Below are 20,639 nucleotides of genomic sequence, written 5' to 3'. Positions count from 1 at the left end.
GTATGTATAATACTATCTCATATCCTCTAAAGCAGTTGAGCCAATCCACCCATTCATTAAAAAGTAATTTGCAGTTCGTGCATGCACTTTGTTCAAGTGTCAGTTGTCAACAGATTTCTCTATCACCTCTCTTGGGGTTAGTGGAAACTCTGATTGACATGTATGTGACCCGTGACCAGTAATCCACTCTTGATTGCAAATGGCTCCCATGTGCCATTATTGTGTCAACACAAATCCCCCCCATAACGAGAATCAGAATGACACGTGTGTATTAGCCCCATACAGAAATGATGCCCACGTATATCAAGCATAGAAACTAGGCAATACCACATTTTTTTTTAAAAAAAATGATGCATTGACTATAACTGGAATGTATTATAATGTGTTATGCTGCAAATTCCCTGATTAAAGCATAATATGACTCATTTTCATGTATTATGTATTTATCCTAATTCAGCCTATATGGCAAGTTGTAAGCAGTACAGTTCAGCATATGCAGGGATACAGAGTAATTAGAGAACAGACTTACTTATTTAATTACATTTAATATTATATGGGAAACCAACACAACATAGAACAACAGAGTACAGGATGAAGCAATACTTGGCCAGCAATAAGTGGAACAAGAGGGTAAGTTTCTGTTTATTTATTTAATGTTATTATAGTTTATTATTTGTTTATTGACTCCTCCTGATTTTGAATAAAATTTGGGGCTTTGTGGGACTATATATGAGTTATGGTGGCGCAGTGGTTTGAATGCAGTACTGCAGACTAATTCACTACTCACTGTCAGGAGTTCAATCCTGACCGGCTCAAGGTTGACTCAGCCTTCCTTGCTTCTGAGGTCGGTAAAATGAGGACGCAGATTGTTGGGGGTAAATAGGCTGACTCTATAAACTGCTTAGAGAGGGCTTTAAAGCACTGTGAAGTGGTATATAAGTCTAAGTGCTATTACTATTGCTATTGCTGGCTAACTCTGCCCACAGCCAGGAGTTCAATCCTGACTGGCTCAAGGTTGACTCAGCCTTCCATCCTTCTGAGGTTGGTAAAATGAGGACCCAGATTGTTGGGGGCGATATGCTGACCCTGTCAACCGCTTAAAGAGGGCTGTAAAGCACTGTGAAGCTATATACAAATCTAAGTGCTATTGCTATAGCTCAGCTTTCCTTATTTTTGGAGCGTGATGATTTTCCAGCTAGGTTTTTTGAGTTCTTCTTGCAGGTGTAGGTGGGTGGGTGGGTATTAAGGATAGGAATGGAAATGATAGGCTGATAGCACAAATCACTCTAAAAAAGGTAGAGGTTTCCCTTGCCCACTTGTGTCCGACTCTAGGGGCCGGTATTCATCTCTGTTTCTTGGCTGATGATACTTCTGTGGTCATGCGGCCAGCATGATTATATGCTGATGTCCACAGAATGCTGTTCTGTGGGAAAGCACAGGTGCCTTCCCACCAAATTGATACCTATTAATCTACTCACATTTGCATGCTTTTGAACTACTAGGTCAGTAGTGGCGAACCTATTGCACGGGTGCCAGAGGCGGCACTCAGAGCCCTCTCTGTGGGCACATGCACCGTTGCCCCAGTCCTAGGCCTTCAGCTGGGTTTTATAAAACCTTTTTGCTTTAGGCCTCCGCTGCCATGGGCAAAAAAAAAAAAAAGGTTCAATCAATCAGTCAATTTCAACTTCTTGCGGGGAAAAAAAGATCTTGCAAAGTTGGAATTGATTGATTGAACTTTTTAGCCCCACCCAGTCTGCCATTACCACAGCCACGCCCACCCAATTGGCCACACCCAGCCAATGGGCCACACCCACCTGGCACCCAACGATGCATAAGTGAGTTTTGGGTTGCAGTTTGGGCACTCGGTCTCTAAAAGGTTCGCCATCACTGTACTAGGTTGACAGGAGTATGAAACAAGGAACGGGAGCTCACTCCGTCATCCCGTACTTGGGTCTCAAACTGCCAACCTTCCAGTTGACAAGCCCAATGTCTTGACCCAATAACTCCTAAATGCCAAAACCTAGTTGTAATCACCTCCCTAAACAGCAAATTGACAACTTGAGTTGTGGTTGATGGATGGAACTGTTTGGTTTGTTTAGCAAAGTTTTCCTAAATGTTTACCTATCTTTTAATTTGTAAAACAACACAAAACACATACAAATCTGGCCATTTTCCACTGACGTTTCTACATTACAGCCACAGAATCCTGTAAAGTGTCATATGAAGCTATGTTCTGGAGATATCAATCACCTACAGAGAAGAAGAATCCTTGGTGGGTCCATGGGGCCTTAGAGACCTTTCTCTTGACTCTATTCTTCTGCCCTTCAAAGTAATCCCTGCCTTTTCCATTTCTGATCTAACCTGCCCTTCCTGCCATAAACTTCCCAAAACTATTTTCTGCGTCTTATCCTTGCTTTATTAATTCTGCAATTTTCTCCTTCCACATTCTCAATTCCTGTCTCTTTCTCCCCAACCTTCTCTTGCTGCATCTCAGTTTCTTCCAGAAGAGACTTCACACTTCCTCTTTCTCCCCCCCCCCAAAATTGCTTCTTTCTGTTTCGACATCTCCACTGGACAAAGAGTTGACTGCCTAATCCAAATGAGAAATGGCAGTCTTAGAGAGAGATAGCAAACTGTTCTTCTAGGAGGGATACCTCCAAGACGCAAGGCTATAATGGCCTGAAGCAAATGGAAGAGAGAATATAGAATCCTAACTGTGATGTTTCTTTTGGAAAGTGGACCAAAAAAAATGCAGTGGGTATGTCAGCATTAAAACTGTGCTTCAAGGAAACCACGTTTTGCCTCCCTGGGGTGTAGCTTTCCTAAAGTGCAAGGACACATTTTATCTGCTCCCAAGTGGGAACATGTTGAAATTTACAGGAAGTCCAGCAGTTGTTCCTTTAATTCCAATCTGATAATTATTTCTTTCCTCAAACCTCTGTCAGGCTAACCTTCTGGACCTAGAAGAAGCTCATTTGTGAGCACAGGATAATCAGTTCCATCTATCAGTTAAAGTTATCCTTAAGCAAACAGAAAACTATTTGGCACAGAAGTTAAATAATTATTAGCAAGGGATCAGGATGTGATTACAATGTGACTTTGAGATGAAACAGATGTGATGGGAATCAGAATCATCCATATCTGGAAGGCTTCTAGAAAACAGGAGGCATCTCACCATCCTTCATCTTACCAGCATCAGGGGTGGTGGTACGGTGAGTGGAGGATAGGATGTGGGGAAAAACGGGGGGGGGGGAAACAACCATTTTAATTAATAGACATGATTTCTGAGAGATATTATGTGCTTGCAAATGGCTGTAGCCCTATCATTACAATAGCTGATATGATATAGAATGAGGGGGCAATATAATGTGGAAAAATAAGGGAAAAACAGAATATATAGCATTTGAGATTAGCAGAATTTCCCCTCCCCCCCCACACACCATTCTCTACAAAATTGTGCTTTATTGAAGGTGTGTTTGGGAAGGGGAGCAAATGGCTTATTGGCCATGCCTTCTGGTAATTTGCTTATCCCCCCCCCCTCCAGCATTAGCATAGACTGTCAAGGTTCCAATAGACAAGAGTTGACATAGACAATGCCATTTTGGCATTTGTCCAACATTTAAGAGATTTGTTCCCTCAGGAACCCCCCCTTTTTTTATTCAAAAACTGTTCCATTAACAATTAAGAAAGTGCTTTGTGATAGTCAGGAAAGAGAACCAATCAACGCACAGCACAAACTACCTTTGAAGGGGGGAAAAAAAAACAGAACTAGACTTGCTCAAGGGGTGTTATGCAAATCAAGAAAGTAGAAGAACCTGTTTTAGGAGTCTTCCTGTTCTACATCTGGTTTTAAGTGAAGAGACAGGCAATGGGATGGGTATGGAAGCAGAGTAACATATGAGCAAAGTATTCACAAGTCTCTTTTGCAGCAACAAGGACAAAGAAGTCAAACTTTGGAATCAGGTTTTGACAGAGGTGATTCAAGAGAATTGTCCATAAAGGGCTTAATTTAAGGGGAGTTAAAGATTAAGTATGATGTTTTTTTTTCTTTTTTCTTTCTTCTTTTCTTTTTTTTTATTATTGTTAACCTTATTAATAACCCTGTACTCTGCTCTGGGAAGCGAGGGGGGGAGGGTTGAGGGTGGGTGGGTGGGTGAGTGGGTGGGTAATGATAATATAGTCATGGTAAACACTTGGGCATTTCCCCTATGCTGGTTCATGTGTGTGAGAGGGATGAGAGGGGAGGAAGGAGTAGGGAGGAAGTAGGATGGTTAGAGGAGAAGGGGAGGGGAAGAGAGTAGGAGGGGAGGAGAGAAAGAGGAGGGAAGTAGGGAAGGTTTAGAGAGGGTGGATGCAGCCTGGGGGGAATGGGCAGGCGGTACCAATGGTTAGGAATTTATTTTAATTGTGTTTTGTATGAATAAATGGAAAATAAAAACTTTTTTTTTAATTAAAGAGAATTGTCCATAAAGGTGATACCTGCCACAACGTCTTTACAATATTTTAAAATAGGCAAAGTGTTAATAGACTGAAAGGCCTAGTTTCGTGTAGCAGTTAAGGCACCCGGCCAGAAACTGCAACTGCAAGATTTAATCTTGCCTTAAGCATGAGATCAACTGGGTGATTTTGGCCAGTCACTTTTTCTCAGGCCCAGGAAGAAGAAGGCAAAGGCAAAAGCTTTCTTAAAATCTTGCCAAAATAACTGCAGGGACTAGCCCAAGCAGTTGCCAGGCATCAAGATTTCTCAAAGGGATGTGTGCATGCACATACACACACTAGAACAGGGGTAGGCAACTTTGGCTCTTTGATGACTCGTGGATTTCAATTCCCAGAATTCCTGAGCCAGCTATGCTGGCTCAGGAATTCTGGGAATTGAAGTCCACGAGTCATCAAAGAGCCAAGGTTGCCTACCCCTGCACTAGAATGAGCAGAGCTGCTGCTACTACCATAGTATCGGTTGAAAGGAGGTGAATCCCACTTTGCAAAGAATGCCAAGCAGCCCGAGACGTAAGCTCTTCCCAATCCTGTTAATGTGAAAAGGAGGAGGAAGTGTACACTTTCCCATTGAAATGAATGGAACAAGTACATGGAACATATTATCATTTATGGTGGACATGCCCAGTTGCAAAAAAATGCTGGATTACAATAACAAAATGGATCGAAGAAATAATAGACCAACCCATAGACTGGAAACCAGAGATCTTTTTGTTGGGTATTTTAAACAGAAAATATAGTAAAGAAATGTGGTACTTAATTTTACATATAATAACGGTGGCAAGAATAGCATATGCACAGTGCTGGAAAAATGAGAATATACCATCAGAGGAAGAAGTGATAAGAAAAATCCTGGACTGTGCTGAGATGGACAAATTAACAAAAGAGATAAAAGAAAAGGAAGACACAGAGTACTATATAACATGGAACAAGTGGTACGACTGGTTGGAGACTAGAAATAATAGAGGAGAATAAATATGGAAAGGTCAAAAGTGAAAATATGTGTATAATAATGTATAATAATAATAATAATATGAATTATTCTTAGTAAGAAGTAGAATATGAAGGAAGAAAAATGTAAATAAGAAACAACGGGGCAATGAGGACAAATATTCTAAAGAAGAATAAGGGGGGAAATGTAAATAATAGAAGATTATTTTACGTAATTGCTGTAAAAAAAGGGAGAGGAGTATATACTGTGTGTGTATGTGTGTTATGTTTTGCTTTGTTTTGTTTTCTTGGTTTTAAAAAAATAAATTAAAAAAAAAGAAATGAATGGAACAAGCAGGAGTTTTAACTGTGGATAGATGCCATCCTAGGGAAAATTACAAGAATCCAGGATGAAGAGGAAAAAATGTGGAAATGTTCTTCCAGCAGTCATGATTATGAAAAGCAATAGGCTTGGTTTTAAACAAGTCCCGTTCTTCTGAAAACCTCAGCCCCGAACAAATCTTCCCAATAGGTCAGTTGGGTGCTGAGTTAGCCTTTTTTTTTCCCCCACAGAAGAATCACCCATATCCAGTGGTGGGATTCAAATAGGTGAACCACCGGTTCTCTGTTTGGATGCCGCTTCCAGAATTTCATTCTGGGCCTGGGCAAGAAAATATTAGCTACCGGTTCTGCCAAAGTGGTGAGAACCGGCTGAATCCCACCACTGCCCATATCGTATTCTTCATAAGAGGAACTAAATGCCACTGTTTGATGGCCTCTTCTTATGCAGTCGCGCCAAAAGGACTCACACTTTCTGGCACACATGTCATTATTATTCAGATCAGCCACCATAATCTGAGATTATCAGGCTGGTTCCCATGTGCATACTCCTTTTTTCTTTTGCTTACTGCTGCATAAAAGTAGCAACTTGCATAATCTGTAAACTGTTACTCCGAATATATGTGGGGAGCTGGTTTATCTCCACTAGCTTTGCATCCTGGACATTTATCATCTGTCTTCAAAACACTATGATGCCAAGCCTGTCTGTTCAGTCCTTCTCAGCTACGTACACCAAACATGCATGCAAGGAGGGACTTTGTCTAGGGAATGCAGAGGGTGCTTATCTAACTAAAGTCTGAATGTAGAGCAGCCTACCACATTAAGGAAGTTCTCATTCCACAAAGAAACTCTTCCAGGCTCCACAATGGAACCGCTCCTGTGAAAGCCATCACCAGATGAAAATCTAGCCACACTGCTGGTTCTCACTTAATTGAGTTTCCTTTGCTGCTTTCAGCCTGGGGTGTCTAAATGATGCATGATATGGCACAATATATCTAGCAGGCTGGCTTGATTTCCACGATGTACATCCATATTTTATGTAAATTGTGTCCATTGTTTTTTTCCTTTTTTTTTCAAGTATGCAGATGAGTGAGCAGCCCGGTTTTCTGACTTCCATCCAAGGTTGGCCTGTAGAGTTGAAGCCAATAAGGACTAAGTTCAGGACAAAAGGCTCTGAGGGTTAGCTGTAAGGTAATTATTTCTTGTCAGTGTCTTGGCTATTGATTTTGGGCCTTATCGGTGAACTTTTCTTCTTCAATTATTAGATTTCATTGTCTTTGCACATTTCCTTTGATGCACAATTAAGCTATACAGAAGCTTAATTGTCTAACCTTTGTTTACAGAGGACACAAAAACTTTTGAGACAAAGTCTTTCTCCTGTCACGTTCTTTCGCGTCCTCCGATATATTTATTTACTTTATTTGAAAAGGGGACAATAGATGGTGCGGGGGTTTCTTGGGCAAAATATAAATTGATTTCAGAATTTGGAAGGTGGTACTATGAAATATCTGTCTAAAAACTGAGACAGAGACAGTTACTTTTGACTGAGGAATTGAGGGGGGCAATTCCATTTTCACTCTTCTGAAGGAATTTTCCAAAGCATCAAAAGGCAAGACCAGAAACAATGTTTGGAAACTAACGAAGGAGAGAAGCAATCTAGAACAGTGGTTCTCAACCTTTTTAATGCCGCGACCCCCAACCGGTCGTGAGTCGAGGACTACTCAACTGGTGCAGCACCGTTTGCAGAATGGGACTTTTGGCGGGCTCAGCAGGTTAGAGACAGCCTGGACAATTCTTATTGGCTTTTGAAAGCCAATAGAATTAGACTCTATTCAAGAGAGTCTATTCTATTGGCTTTCCAAAGCCAATAGAATAAAAGGGAGTAGCACAGCTAAGGAAAAGGGGAAAAAAATGGCGGACTGCGTTGTTTGGAGACCCCATGAAATGGTCGTTCGACCCCAAATGGGGTCCCGACTCACAGGTTGAGAACTACTGATCTAGAGCTAAGGAGAATTTTCCTAACAGTGAGAGCAATAAACCAATGAAACAACTTGCCTTCAGAAGCTGTGGTCTTTCATCACTGGAGGCTTTCATAAAGAGATTGGACAACTATTTCTCTGAAATAGTATAGGGTCTCCTACATGGACTAGAAGACCTCCAAGGTCCAACTCTGTTATTCTATGTTATATGAATATTGGGGGCTATCCAGGGATATTGTGACAGCACTGGAAAGAGATCCAATGTGGCCAGTATATTTTTTTTGAATTTGAGGTGGGTTTTAGGAGCAGCGATGGGAGTAAGAGGCTCTCTGGAATCAAGATACTTTGAATTCCATTTTTAATCCTCCTTTTCTCCCCCCCATCCCAAAAAAAAAGACTAAAATGAAAGAGGCATATTTTGCACTTAACTTTCAACAGTGGAAGCTTGGGATGTGAAGGGGTCTTCACACTGTTTGCTGAAGCAGGCAAATATGACGATCAATTGCATGTTATTCATTTTTTTTTGTCTCAAGCGCAATGATTAAAATTCACATTCGTGGTCAGAAACGATACCCACGAAGCTATTGTTTAACATTTGCAGGAAATATAGCTCAGGGATTAGCAACCTGATCCAGAAGCCTTCACCTAAGCCCAATCATGCTTCCATGATAAAACACACGTTGGGACATTATGGAACAAGGTCTGCCCTTTGGACTTTGACTGGGACATTTCTCATTTGTATATAACATGACCTTTTGAGGCATGTTGCTCAAAATGGCTCTCTTCCTGGGGACGCTTATGGGCAGATGATTGCTGGAGAAACATCCCATTTTGACCCTTTTTCTGCGCGTGCCTGTCGAGATACTGGAAGATATAAAACAAAAGAGAGGCTTAGCTTAATGTGCTCATTGCATTAATAATTAAAACTGGCTCACATGCCTCTGTTAGACTTATTTAAGAACAAAACTATACTGAGGATCTGCCAAAAGAAATGAGAACTTGCTGCCAAATTTCAGTTGAGTACTCTTGGGACTTCCAGGCTGAAAGAACGGTGTGTGCGTGTGTGTGTGTGGGGGGGGGGTAATGTGTCTTCCAAAAGCTGCTTAGCTTTAGTTTGGGAAAAGGGCAGCCCCTGCAATGCATTGAGACAGGGTGGGGCAGTGGTTAGAATGGTTAGAAGCCAATACTGCAGGCTACCTCTGCTGACTGCCGACTACCTGCAGTTCGACAATTCAATTCTCAACAGGCTCAAGGTTAACTCAACCTTCTGAGGTCAATAAAATGAGGACCCAGATTGTTGGGGGCAATAGGCTGACTCTATAAACCACTTACGGAGGGTTGTAAAGCACTGTGAAGTGATATATAAGTCTAAATGGTATTGCTTCTAAGAGCTTCTAAACTTGGGCAAATGTTAATAAACATGCCACCATGGTACCAGTCACAATAAGACCTAGCCATGTCAGAAGGGAATTCAATTCCGTGCAAGATACGGGAGGCTTCTGAGAAGTGTGAGATTGCATAAAGAAATCCTGAGGATAAACGTTGCCTGGAATAGTTTTAGGCACACAGACATCAGGAATTGGATGATTCCTTACAAAAAGCAGGTGTTCAGCACATTTATCTGCAAGAACAGCTCCGAAAGTCATGCCACACGCATATAAATCATTGTTGCATGACACTGGCAGGAAATGCACGGTGGTGCCAGTCTGGAGCTCAGTTTAAACACTTTCTAGTTGAACAAGCAAGCCAGGTTGCTCATTCTTTTCTCTCCTCCCCCCATGAAGTCACATGACTCCAGGGAACGTTTTTGACTTTTGATCTGTATGCAGGAAGGTGTTGTTATATGCAGATACTCTGGAAGATATTACTTGACAGCTGAGAGTTGGCACCCTGTCACTCCTCTTTGCTGATTTGAACTGGGCTGGTTAGGAGTTTCCCTTCTCAGACCTTCTGCAGCCTTTTGTCCCATGGTGTGTGACCTCACTGATGCCCCTTCTTCTCCCTGTGGACCTGCTTAGCATTTCCTGAACTTGGCAATGCAGAAGACCAAACAACCTCAGCCAACTGACACCTTGCTCTCATCCTTTTGTAGGATGACTTCTCCCTGAGATGATCTGTTCATCCTACCAGTTCAACGAGGATAGAGTACATTCTTCATCTTTTATTTCTGTGAGGGAGATGGGCAGTGTCAACATTTGACAAATAAATAATGAATAAATTACCATTATTTAGCAAAAAACGATTACCCATTAAGGTTTGCAATTGGCAACCAGGAATTTCAAAGCCGCAATAAACTATTTTCCTGTGATTGTTACAGGGAAGACTAATTTCAGGTTACTTACACTGAGGAGATCCTCTGAACTTTTGTTTTTGTTTTTTTAACCACCATTGGGGTCTTTCTCAGTTCATCCAAAGCAGTGGTTCTCAACCTGTGGGTTGGGACCCCATTTGGGGTCGAACGACCATTTCATGGGGGTCGCCAAATAACACAGTCTGCCATTTTTTCCCCCTTTTCCTTAGCTGTGCTACTCCCTTTTATTCTATTGGCTTTTGAAAGCCAATAGAATAGACTCTCTTGAATAGAGTCTAATTCTATTGGCTTTCAAAAGCCAATAGGAATTGTCCAGGCTGTCTATGCCCTGCTGAGCCCACCAAAAGTCCCATTCTGCAAACGGTGCTGCACCAGTTGAGTAGTCCTCAACTTACGACCGGTTGAGTAGTCCTCGACTTATGACCGGTTGGGGGTCGCGGCATTAAAAAGGTTGAGAACCACTGATCCAAAGGCTTCTGAATTCCTCTTAGGGCTTCCCTGGACACATATGCATATATTTTTTAAATATATTTATATTTATTTAGAGATATGAAACTGGAATTTATAACAGGGCAACGGAAAAATAAGGCAAAACAATACACTTCACTTTCTTCCTGATTCTGGATTTGCTCTTTTATTGAATTACTATACTATAAGGTGGGATGAGTGATAAAATTGGTCCTGTAAAGATACAATAAGGGAAAAGAAACACAGCAGGAATTTTGCAATGTGTAGTTGTGTCTGTGGTTTACTGAAGAAATGAAGAAAGATAAAGTACACCGATGTACAAAGGATTAGCTATTAATCTGTTGTTTATTAGAAGTATAGGCATTTTTATTCCACAGTCCCAATATGTATTTTTCTGTTCAATTCTGTTAAAAGCTTTTAGTTTGTTCTTCTACCATCTTCTTAATTGTTTCTTCATAAATTGGGCGGCATTGGCAACCGGGGCAAAGAATTAGGACCGCAGGTTAAGTTCCAATCAAGCTGATTTATTGTTCATATCTCTATATAAAAAATCTAGTCAATTAATGGTCACCGTAAAGTGAATGGAATTCAAGATGGGCTGGACTTAAACGATTTATGGGAACATAGTGATTCCAGGCTGATTCCTCTCTTTACTCTGACCCCAGGCTCTGCCTGTTCTTCTCCTACATTGGGCACAATGGTGGTATCATGGAACCTTTTGAGAATCAAAACATTGTTTATTTCCAAGCTCCTGAGAGTGAATTTATTAGTGGTACTTGCAGGAGAAGATATTAGATGTCTTTTGTCTTGGAATGGCTCATTAATATGCTGAACATATGAACTTATATACTTAAATTAAATGTAGACTGACATTTCCGTTGGTGGTGATGGAATGCTCAGTGTAAAATTAGCTGGGATTAGTAAGCTTTCTATTTTATAAAAACCTGATCCTGAAAGAAATACTTTCTCATGAAAATTACTGGCTGTGGACCAAAAGGACTTGTAGGTGATCATGTTGCGGGGGTGGTGATGAAGAAAAATGCCCAATTTCTCTGTCTGGTACTCATTCATCATAATTTATGGAGAGGACTCTCAGCACTCAAGGTGACTATGGAAGAAACCTTAATGCCCATGCAAAATACAATACATGGTGTTTTGGAGATCAGCCAGTACATGTTCAAGATATCCATAGAATAAATCTCAGAACAGATAAAAGAATAGAAAAGTTCATCCCTTCTACTATCTACTCCATCATCATTACACTGTCATCATTTGTTCTTCTGATTTCTAGTGCAATCCAGTAACTCTGTTCTTGCAGTCAAGATCTACCAATTCCCATGATTTTTACTCCTAGGTTATGGGCAGAGAATCCCAGTCCAAAATGTATTCCTCCATTTTTTTAAAATTTTGCATACCGCTGTAGTCATGTAACAGACAGGCTCCTGGCATTTCAAAAAAAAAAAAATAAAATAAAATAAAAAAGAGATATTAAACAGAATTAAAATAAAATCTCTTAATCTTAACTGGTGTTTGGAAAACTGTCAAGATAGGCACCCACCCAGGCTTTGGGGAATGCTATTTCCACAAGGCATTATGAGCCATTACTCCTAGCTTATTTATTTACTCATATGATAAATCCCTCCAAAAATGCTTCATGGCACAGACCCAGCTCCAGCCTTGAGTGGATGCAGACCCTGATGCATGCAAAACACAGTCTGAATTAGAACAAAATTCTCTGCAAGTCATTCAGAAGAAAACTAAATTTAGCAGCCTGTTTATTTATTTATTTATTTATTTTTATCCCAGTGTTGTTTTTATAAATAACTCAAGGTGGCAAACAGATCTAACAGTTCTTCCTCCTAGTTTCCCCACAACATCAACCATGTGAGTTGAGTTGGGCTGAGATTAATTATTATAAATTAAGTATCTTCTTCTTCTTCTTCTTCTTCTTCTTCTTCTTCTTCTTCTTCTTCTTCTTCTTCTTCTTCTTCTTCTTCTTCTTCTTCTTCTTCTTCTTCTTCTTCTTCTCCTTCTTCTTCTTCTTCTTCTCCTTCTCCTTCTCCTCCTCCTCCTCCTCCATCATCATCACCACCACCACCATCACCATTGTCTATCCACTGCAGGATGAAGGCCTCTTCTCTATGTTTCCAACCAATACAGTCCTGAGCTTTCTTTTGCCAATTGAGCCCACAATACTTGCTGATGTTATTGATCCATCCTGTTTTTGGTCTCTTTCATGGATGTTTTTTATCAAGTGGGATCCATTCTATGGCTGTCCGTATTCTTCTTGCTGTGTGACCAGCCCATTTCCATTTCCATTTTGATGGCATCGTATACTTTCATTTGTTCTCTAATCCATCTGCAGGTCTTTCTACCTTGTCTTGTAATGCTGTATCTTTCTATGGCTCTTTGCGACACTTGAAGCTTGTGAGTTTAGTGTCCATGTTTCACTGGCATATGTTAGACCAGGTAGCACACACTGATCAAAAACCTTTCCTCTTCAGCATAGATGCAGGTTGTTCTTGAAAATTAAGGTGAGCTTGCCAACCACATTTAACACACTGATCAATTCCCTTTATTGTATCACCTTCCATTGGCCAAGGTATATGTAGTGGTCTACTACGTTTAGTTCTTTTCCATATATATATATATGTTTTCTGAGGTTTTCGCGGGTATTTGTATGTAGGTCTTTGGTTGTTCGGGTTTTCTCCCGCGTAAAATTGGAAGTGTCTTGGCGACGTTTCGACGAACTCCCATTCGTCATCTTCAGGCTGGTCAAGAATATTGGTAAAAATACGACTCCCGGGCATAATTATAAATTAAAGAATAAAACACGATCACCGGGAGAGTTGAAGTAAAAATACTTTACTAAAAATATATTAATACTAAAAAGTTGCCAAGCTTTCTTGTAAAACACAAGAAAACATCAGATCAAGTCCTCCCCCCGACACGGCAGGCGTTGGTATTATTGGAAGAGGAGGGGATGAAAGGTTACTAACGCCTCTAAAGACCAATAGTGAAGGGATAGGGAAGGGCATCCGAAGAAAAGAACATAACGTTATAGACACATCTTGGCTTTCAGGTGGCCAATCAGGGCCAGTAACACAGTCTAGGAGCTGTGTGCAAACGTTATTTGAATCTACTTAAACCACCTTTACTGCAATGGCCTTTTAGCCCTGACGATGCTGGGGAGTTCCCCCAGCGAAAGCTTGGCAACTTTTTAGTATTAAAATATTTTTAGTAAAGTATTTTTACTTCAACTTTCCCGGTGATCGTGTTTTATTTTATATATATATATATATATATATATATATATATATATATATATATATATATATATATATATATATATATAATTTATTAAATGTAATCTGGCTCTTTTTCAGGTCTTGTGAGAAGAAGACAACATCGTTACTCTTATAATTCCTTCTTTAAAAAAAGAAATCAAAATATCACTAAAAATGTGCAGCATTTTAATTTTTTTTAAAGCTGAGTAGCCATATTAAGCTAGGACGTTTAGATCTGTCTAAATCCAAATTATCATCTGATGTCATTTATTATTCACTTACTTTGCTGTACGTACCGATAAAGTTGTGTCAGTTCTTTGAAACAATTACACAAATAATAGAAATTACTTTAAAAAAATAAATCAAGAAAAGCCTACAATTGTTGTCGGATTGTTATTTAATAAACAGAGTTTGCTACCCCACTTTTCAGTCAGGTACTAGACTTACCCTAAATCCCTTCGGTGTGCTTTGTTGTTGAGTTTACATATCCGGTTCTTATGAACTAAGACAACGACATGATGGAAATGGACTCATTTATCCCAAGTAAAACTGTGAATGGATCCTTGTTTTCACGCCTCTGATTCAGGTCACATAAATGGACAGGAAGAAGTATGTGAAGTATTAATATCACTTTACAATGCCTTGGTAAGGCCACACTTGGAATACTGCATCCAGTTTTGGTCACCACGATGTAAAAAAGATGTTGAGACTCTAGAAAGAGTATAGAGAAGAGCAACAAAGATGATTAGGGGACTGGAGGCTAAAACGTATAAGGAACGGTTGCTAGAATTGGGTATGTCTAGTTTAACGAAGAGAAGGACAAGGGGGGACATGATAGCAGTATTCCAATATCTCAGGGGCTGCCATAAAGAAGAGGGAATTAAGCTATTTTCCAAAGCACCTGAAGGCCGGACAAGAAGCAATGGGTGGAAACTAATCAAGGAGAGAAGCAACCTAGAACTAAGGAGAAACTTCCTGACAGTGAGAACAATTAATCAGTGGAACAGCCTGCCTCCAGAAGCAGTGAATGCTCCAATACTGGGGGTTTTTAAGAAGAGACTGGACAGCCATTTGTCCGAAATGGGATAGGGTTTCCTGCCTGAGCAGGGGGTTGGACTAGATGACCTCCAAGGTCCCTTCCAACTTATTATTATTATTATTATTATTATTATTATTATTATTATTATTATTATTATTATTATTATTATTATTATTATTATTGATCATCGCACAGTCAGCCAGATGTTCAGACTGGATTTGGCATTTTGTTTACCTATCGAGTCCTTACCCAGGACCTGGGATAGGCAGATGTGGATGTTTGATGGTATTACAGATATCGTCGCAGGATGGAAGCAGTTCCTAATAAGGCTGTCTTTTGCAATTGACTAATAGTGAATTTGTCAATGCCAATGGTGTTCAAGTGATGCTCCAGTTATTATTATTATTATTATTATTATTATTATTATTATTATTATTATTATTATTACTACTATAGCTCACAAGCCAGGTTCCATATCTTATCTTAGTGCTCCCCATTCATATAATACCCTGCTCCAAAAATAAGTGATATTTGTAGCCGTTACGGTTTATGTTGTAGACATCATTAGATTCCGAATGGCATCCTGGAGTCCGATTTAATGGCTACCCTTCTCTTTATATTCAGAAACCGTCTTTGTCAAAGGCAAGCTGAGGCTCTGCTTTTTGATAAACGCCCGAGATACTGTAGTTCCTCTAAAAAAAAATTAAATAAATAAACTTTTGCAGAGGGAATTGAACCCTCACCAGCTTGCAATAGAAGAGTGACAAATAACATTTATTCGGAGATGTGCCTGCTAAATAAATAAACTCCCAACAACCTCTCAGAGCGTTCTCATCTGACTCTTAGGAAAAGAAAAGGAGAAAGGTGTGTAGGAGTCAACAGGAATCCAGACTGGAGTCAGGAAAATATGAATTATAAATGAAGAGGCATGTATTAAAAGATAATGCTGAAACAAGTTGAGGAGCACACAGAGAGCCCTGTTTAATGCCAAGCTGGGCAGAGAACATTCCTTTGGTGATTCAAAAGAGGGAACTGTAAGCAGAACATGCATTGGCCTCTTTCTCTTGGCCTCTGTGAGGCGGAAGAATCTATTCTAAATTTCCTACTCTTAGTCCAGCAGCAGGTAAATAGTGAAGAACCAACACAATGCAGGTGATTATGTATTTGAGGAAGTATCTTGGCTTCTGCTTCTCTTTCCACTGAAGCACTTCTACTTACTGCTTCTGACTAGTAGACAAAATCAGGGTCACATCTTCCCTCCCTCCTTCCTTTTCCTTCTTCTCCTCCTCAGTGGTGTAATTCAGCTGGTTTGCACCACTTTGGCAGAACCAGTAGCTAATTTTTTGTTGCCCAGGCCCAGAACGGACTTCCGGAAGTGGCATCCACACAGAAAACCAGTTGTTCACATATTTGAATCCCACCACTGCTCCTCCTCCTCCTCTTTCTCCTCCTCTTTCTCCTCCTCTTTCTCCTCCTCCTCCTCCTCTTCCTCTCTTCCCATTCCTCCTCCTCCCATCCACACTTCTGACTTAGCAATCACTAAAAGTGGATTTGACTTCAGAAAGAAGGCCACTCACAATCATTGTGATGGAATGTTGTCCAGGTTCCCAGGAGGGAAGAAATGCATTTCAGAGGAGCAAGAAACAACACAATTAGAAATGAGGAGGTGATAAGCCGCCTGGGAAAGCCAAGGGAAATCATCAAAACAATTAAAAAATGAAAATTAGAATATTTTGGACATATGATGCAACACCCAGAAAAATATGGCATACTCCATTTAATCCTCCAGGGAAAGATTGAAGGCAAACGAGGTCCAGGCAGAAGAAGAACATCGTGGCTTCAAAAAATAAGGGACTGGTTTGGACAAAACTCAGCGGCACTTTTTTGTGCAGCTGTTGATAAAAACAGGATCGCCAACATGATCGCCAACGTCCGATAATGGATATGGCACAAGAAGAAGAAGAAGAGACAACACAGTTTGGATTGTTTGGATGGGAGAAAAAGAGTGAAGACAGCTGCTCCCTAACAGTTCCCAGAGTATATGTTTTATGGGGTGTTAGCATGATTTACTGTAGTTTGGCACGATTCTGTCTATGGGTGAGGAACAATGTTGAAATCCCCTTGGAAGAATCACAATGTGCCTTTCTTGGTTTTAGCAGCCTGACATCTGAGTCTTGATCTACTCAAGACTTGATCTTGAGTTTACAACCCAAAATGTGGTGGGGCTGGTGAACCTCTTACATTTATTGAATTCTGCATATATCACTTCAATCCTTTCAGAAGCTTCCATTAAGACAATTCAGCCGTAAATGAAAAAAAGACTATTTGTCAATAATGAAATGTGTTCAACTTGGCTGACTAGGTGTGATTAAGCAAGATGAAGAGAACAATTATAGGAAGATAATAATTTCTTTCTCCACCCTGCCTTCTATAAGTATACAGCAGGGGTTCTCAACCTTGGCAACTTTAAGACTTGTGGACTTCAACTCCCAGAATTCCTCAGCCAGCAAAGCTTTAAGACTTGTGGACAAGCTGGCTGAGGAATTCTGGGAGTTGAAGTCCACAAGTCTTAAAGTTGCCAAGGTTGAGAACCCCTGGTATACAGGGAGGGGGCAGGTAACGATCAGCTGTGTGGTGGTGTTTTCTCTCCAGTCTTTTACTCAACCATTAAGAATTGAACAGTACTCTGCGGAATTTCACCCCTTATCTTCTCCAAACCAGAATAATCCATTAACATTTGCTTTGTCAGTGCTCCTTGTCAGCCATTTTGTACACTTAATCTATTCCGCTGCCTTTTAACCTGCATTCCTCCAGCTGACATGTGGAAATGACATGTTCAAGGTATTGCTGTCAAAAGCTCCAAAGCTCTCTTGCTTTGCATTTCCATCATCCAATAGGAGACCTATAAATAGCATTATCTCGACCTGTTCTGAGTAGAATAAAGGAAACCGCCTCTTGAATCAAGTCAAATATGGACTTCAACCAAGGTATCTGGGTGATCATCAAACAGGGAGCAAAACATCCCAGTTCCAAACAACGCTGAGGAAATCTCAAGGTATCTTATGTCTCAAGGTTAGCAAATAAACAAAGCCTACACAAATAAATCCATGGGGTTATCTCCTAAAAAAATATTCTGGAGGTCTTAAAGCATGGCTGGTCCTCACAGTCTTTGGTAGGGTGATTGTGGAATACTGTTGTCCAGATGCTTTAGATTCTTTTATTTGTTTCCCTTCTTTAAATTGTAGGCTCCAGAGTCAATTTAGAGTGGGTACAGCCTCCAAATTAATCAACTGAAATAAATAAACATGGTTTAGGTCAGTGGTTCTCAACCTGTGGGTCGGGACCCCATTTGGGGTCGAACGACCATTTCACGGGGGTCGCCAAACAACGCAGTCCACCATTTTTTCCCCCTTTTTCTTAGCTGTTCTACTCCCTTTTATTCTATTGGCTTTTGAAAACCAATAGAATAGACTCTCTTGAATAGAGTCTAATTCTATTGGCTTTCAAAAGCCAATAGGAATTGTCCAGGCTGTCTCTGCCCTGCTGAGCCCACCAAAAGTCCCATTCTGCAAACAGTGCTGCACCAGTTGAGTAGTCCTCGACTTACGACCGGTTGAGTAGTCCTCGACTTACGACCGGTTGGGGGTCGCAGCATTAAAAAGGTTGAGAACCACTGGTTTAGGTAGTCAAACACTCTGTTCAGTCAGTAGAGTATCCATGAACTCAGTTCTCCTATCCCTTACTGTCCCAATTTCTGAAGGGGGGGACTCCATTTTGAAGGAGAAATCTCCTCATTCAGAAGCTTCTATTCAGCCTCCTTAGAGAAGCACTTGATTGCAGCTGTCCACCTTCAAGTCAAATCTCCTTCAAAAAGGCAGACCCACTCTGACTGATTCTGTAGCTTTTTTCTTTTTCTTTTTTGGAAACAGCACCAAAATGGGAAGACTCTGAAAAACCCACAACAGAGGAATGGATGGCGAACAACTAGCAGAAGTGGCAAAGATGCCTTGTTCAGTTAGAGAAAGATCTACGCCTATATTTATCAGTTTACTGGAAACCCCTTATATTATGGATTTCTTGCTGGAAAAAAAAAGAGGGAAATAATGAATGTGTGATCTTGGGTTTGAGGAGTAGAAATGGGACTTTTTGGATAAAAAGGATTTATGGTGTAACTTTAGAGGGAGGGGGGAAAATATAAATATCAAGAAGATCAGAAGTTGTTACCTTATAATCTTTCTTTCCCTCTCCTCTCCTTAATTTCCTTTCCCTTCCCTTTCATCTCCTTTCCTTTCCTCTCCTCTCATTTCCCCTCCCCTCCCCTCTTTTCCTCCCCCATTTCCCCTTTCCCTATTTAGTATTTTCCTTACTATCTTTATTGTGCTTGTTTTTTTAAAAAAAAAAAACGTTATTTTTTTAATAATATATACGGAAACGGTGCCAAAGGGATTTCTCACTGACTTTTTCGCTTCTCCCCTGTTGCTGCAGATCAACAAGCTACCTATGACTAAATATCTCCGGAAATCAAACAGCCAGGCTGCCAACCTCGCTTGAACCAGAAACTCCAAATTATTATGAGCCCCAAATGGTCAACGGGACGAGATCAGGACCAGATCCGAAAATGAACTGGAAGTATTATTTATTAAACTCTGTAATGATTTATGAAGCGCTGCTCTGTTTGCATTCTAGCTTCGTTGCTCTGATTGGCTGACTGTGTTCAACCTGGATGGGTGAAGAAACTTGACACTACTAGCTACAGCTGCCCAATCCTGGTTCGCCAATTTGCCGCCTGGTTTTCGTTCTTATATGAATGAGTTGAACTGCGTTGGCTTCCTGGTGCTTCCCGGGGTGATTCTCCTAGTCTGGATACCCCAAGGAGCCTGCTGATGTGAAGTTGGAAAGCAACTAATTGTTGGTTGCATTTCCCTCTGAGACTTCTCAATGGGAGATAGAATCAACAATGACGTTCTGGGAACAAAGGGCCATCCTACTTCAACATTAAGCTATTTTCCAAAGCACCTGAAGGCAGGACAAGAAGCAATGGGTGGAAACTAATCAAGGAGAGAAGCAACCTAGAACTAAGGCGAAACTTCCTGACAGTGAGAACAATTAATCAGTGGAACAACCTGCCTCCAGAAGCGGTAAATGCTCCAACACTGGAAGTTTTAAAGAAGAGACTGGACAGCCATTTGTCCGAAATCGTGTAGGGTTTCCTGCCTGAGCAAGGGGTTGGACTAGATGACCTCCAAGGTCCCTTCCAACTTTACTACTATTACTATTTGCTGCTTTGGGGCTATTTCTTGGCTTCTGCCGCTTGCAAACAGATTGCTTACTCTCCCCCACCCCTAAGGAAGGAGGGGACGGCGCCAGAAGTTCCGTAATCGGAACGCCACGGATTTCCCCCTCCCTAAATTGCCTGGGGAGGTCCTCCCTTTGGCTGAGGCCAAGAACGGCCACAGTGGTGGGAAGCCAGAGACCAACATCTCTCCCTGGAGAGCAGAGTAGGAACCAGATTGAGCCAAGTTCCCAGTCCGGAGAAGCTGGCGGGGGGGAGGAGGGGGGAGAGAGCCGCCAAAGGACGCATCGCCAGCTGCTCCTCCGTCGTGCGTCCGTTCTGCCTGCCTTCTCACGGGTCAAGCCTCCTCTTCTGAAAGCCGGGCGGTTGCCCTAAGAGACTAGGCGCTCTTCCTATGCTCAGAGCAGCTCTTGCCTCTCCGGGGGGAGGGGGGGGGAGAAAGGAAGCAGGCTGAACAATTCAGCGGACCCAAGCCAAGCGCGGGGAATTGGTGGGCGAA

At 41.1% G+C, this 20,639-nt stretch overlaps 1 long non-coding RNA gene across 1 annotated transcript; it reads left to right on the top strand.

The window, feature by feature from the left end:
* Positions 1–3,843: 3,843 nt before the first annotated feature.
* On the top strand, positions 3,844–19,510 carry LOC120308025. Its single transcript, XR_005556722.1, has 3 exons — positions 3,844–3,975; positions 6,842–6,954; positions 19,333–19,510. It is a non-coding gene; the product is annotated as an uncharacterized LOC120308025 (long non-coding RNA).
* Positions 19,511–20,639: the final 1,129 nt, after the last annotated feature.

Source organism: Crotalus tigris, unplaced genomic scaffold (genome assembly GCF_016545835.1).
Source record: "Crotalus tigris isolate CLP2741 ecotype Arizona unplaced genomic scaffold, ASM1654583v1 scf7180000017854.1278166, whole genome shotgun sequence".
NCBI classification, from domain to species: Eukaryota; Metazoa; Chordata; class Lepidosauria; order Squamata; family Viperidae; genus Crotalus; species Crotalus tigris.
The sequence above is the reverse complement of the archived record's forward strand: the minus strand, read 5'-3'. Positions and strand labels throughout refer to the sequence as shown.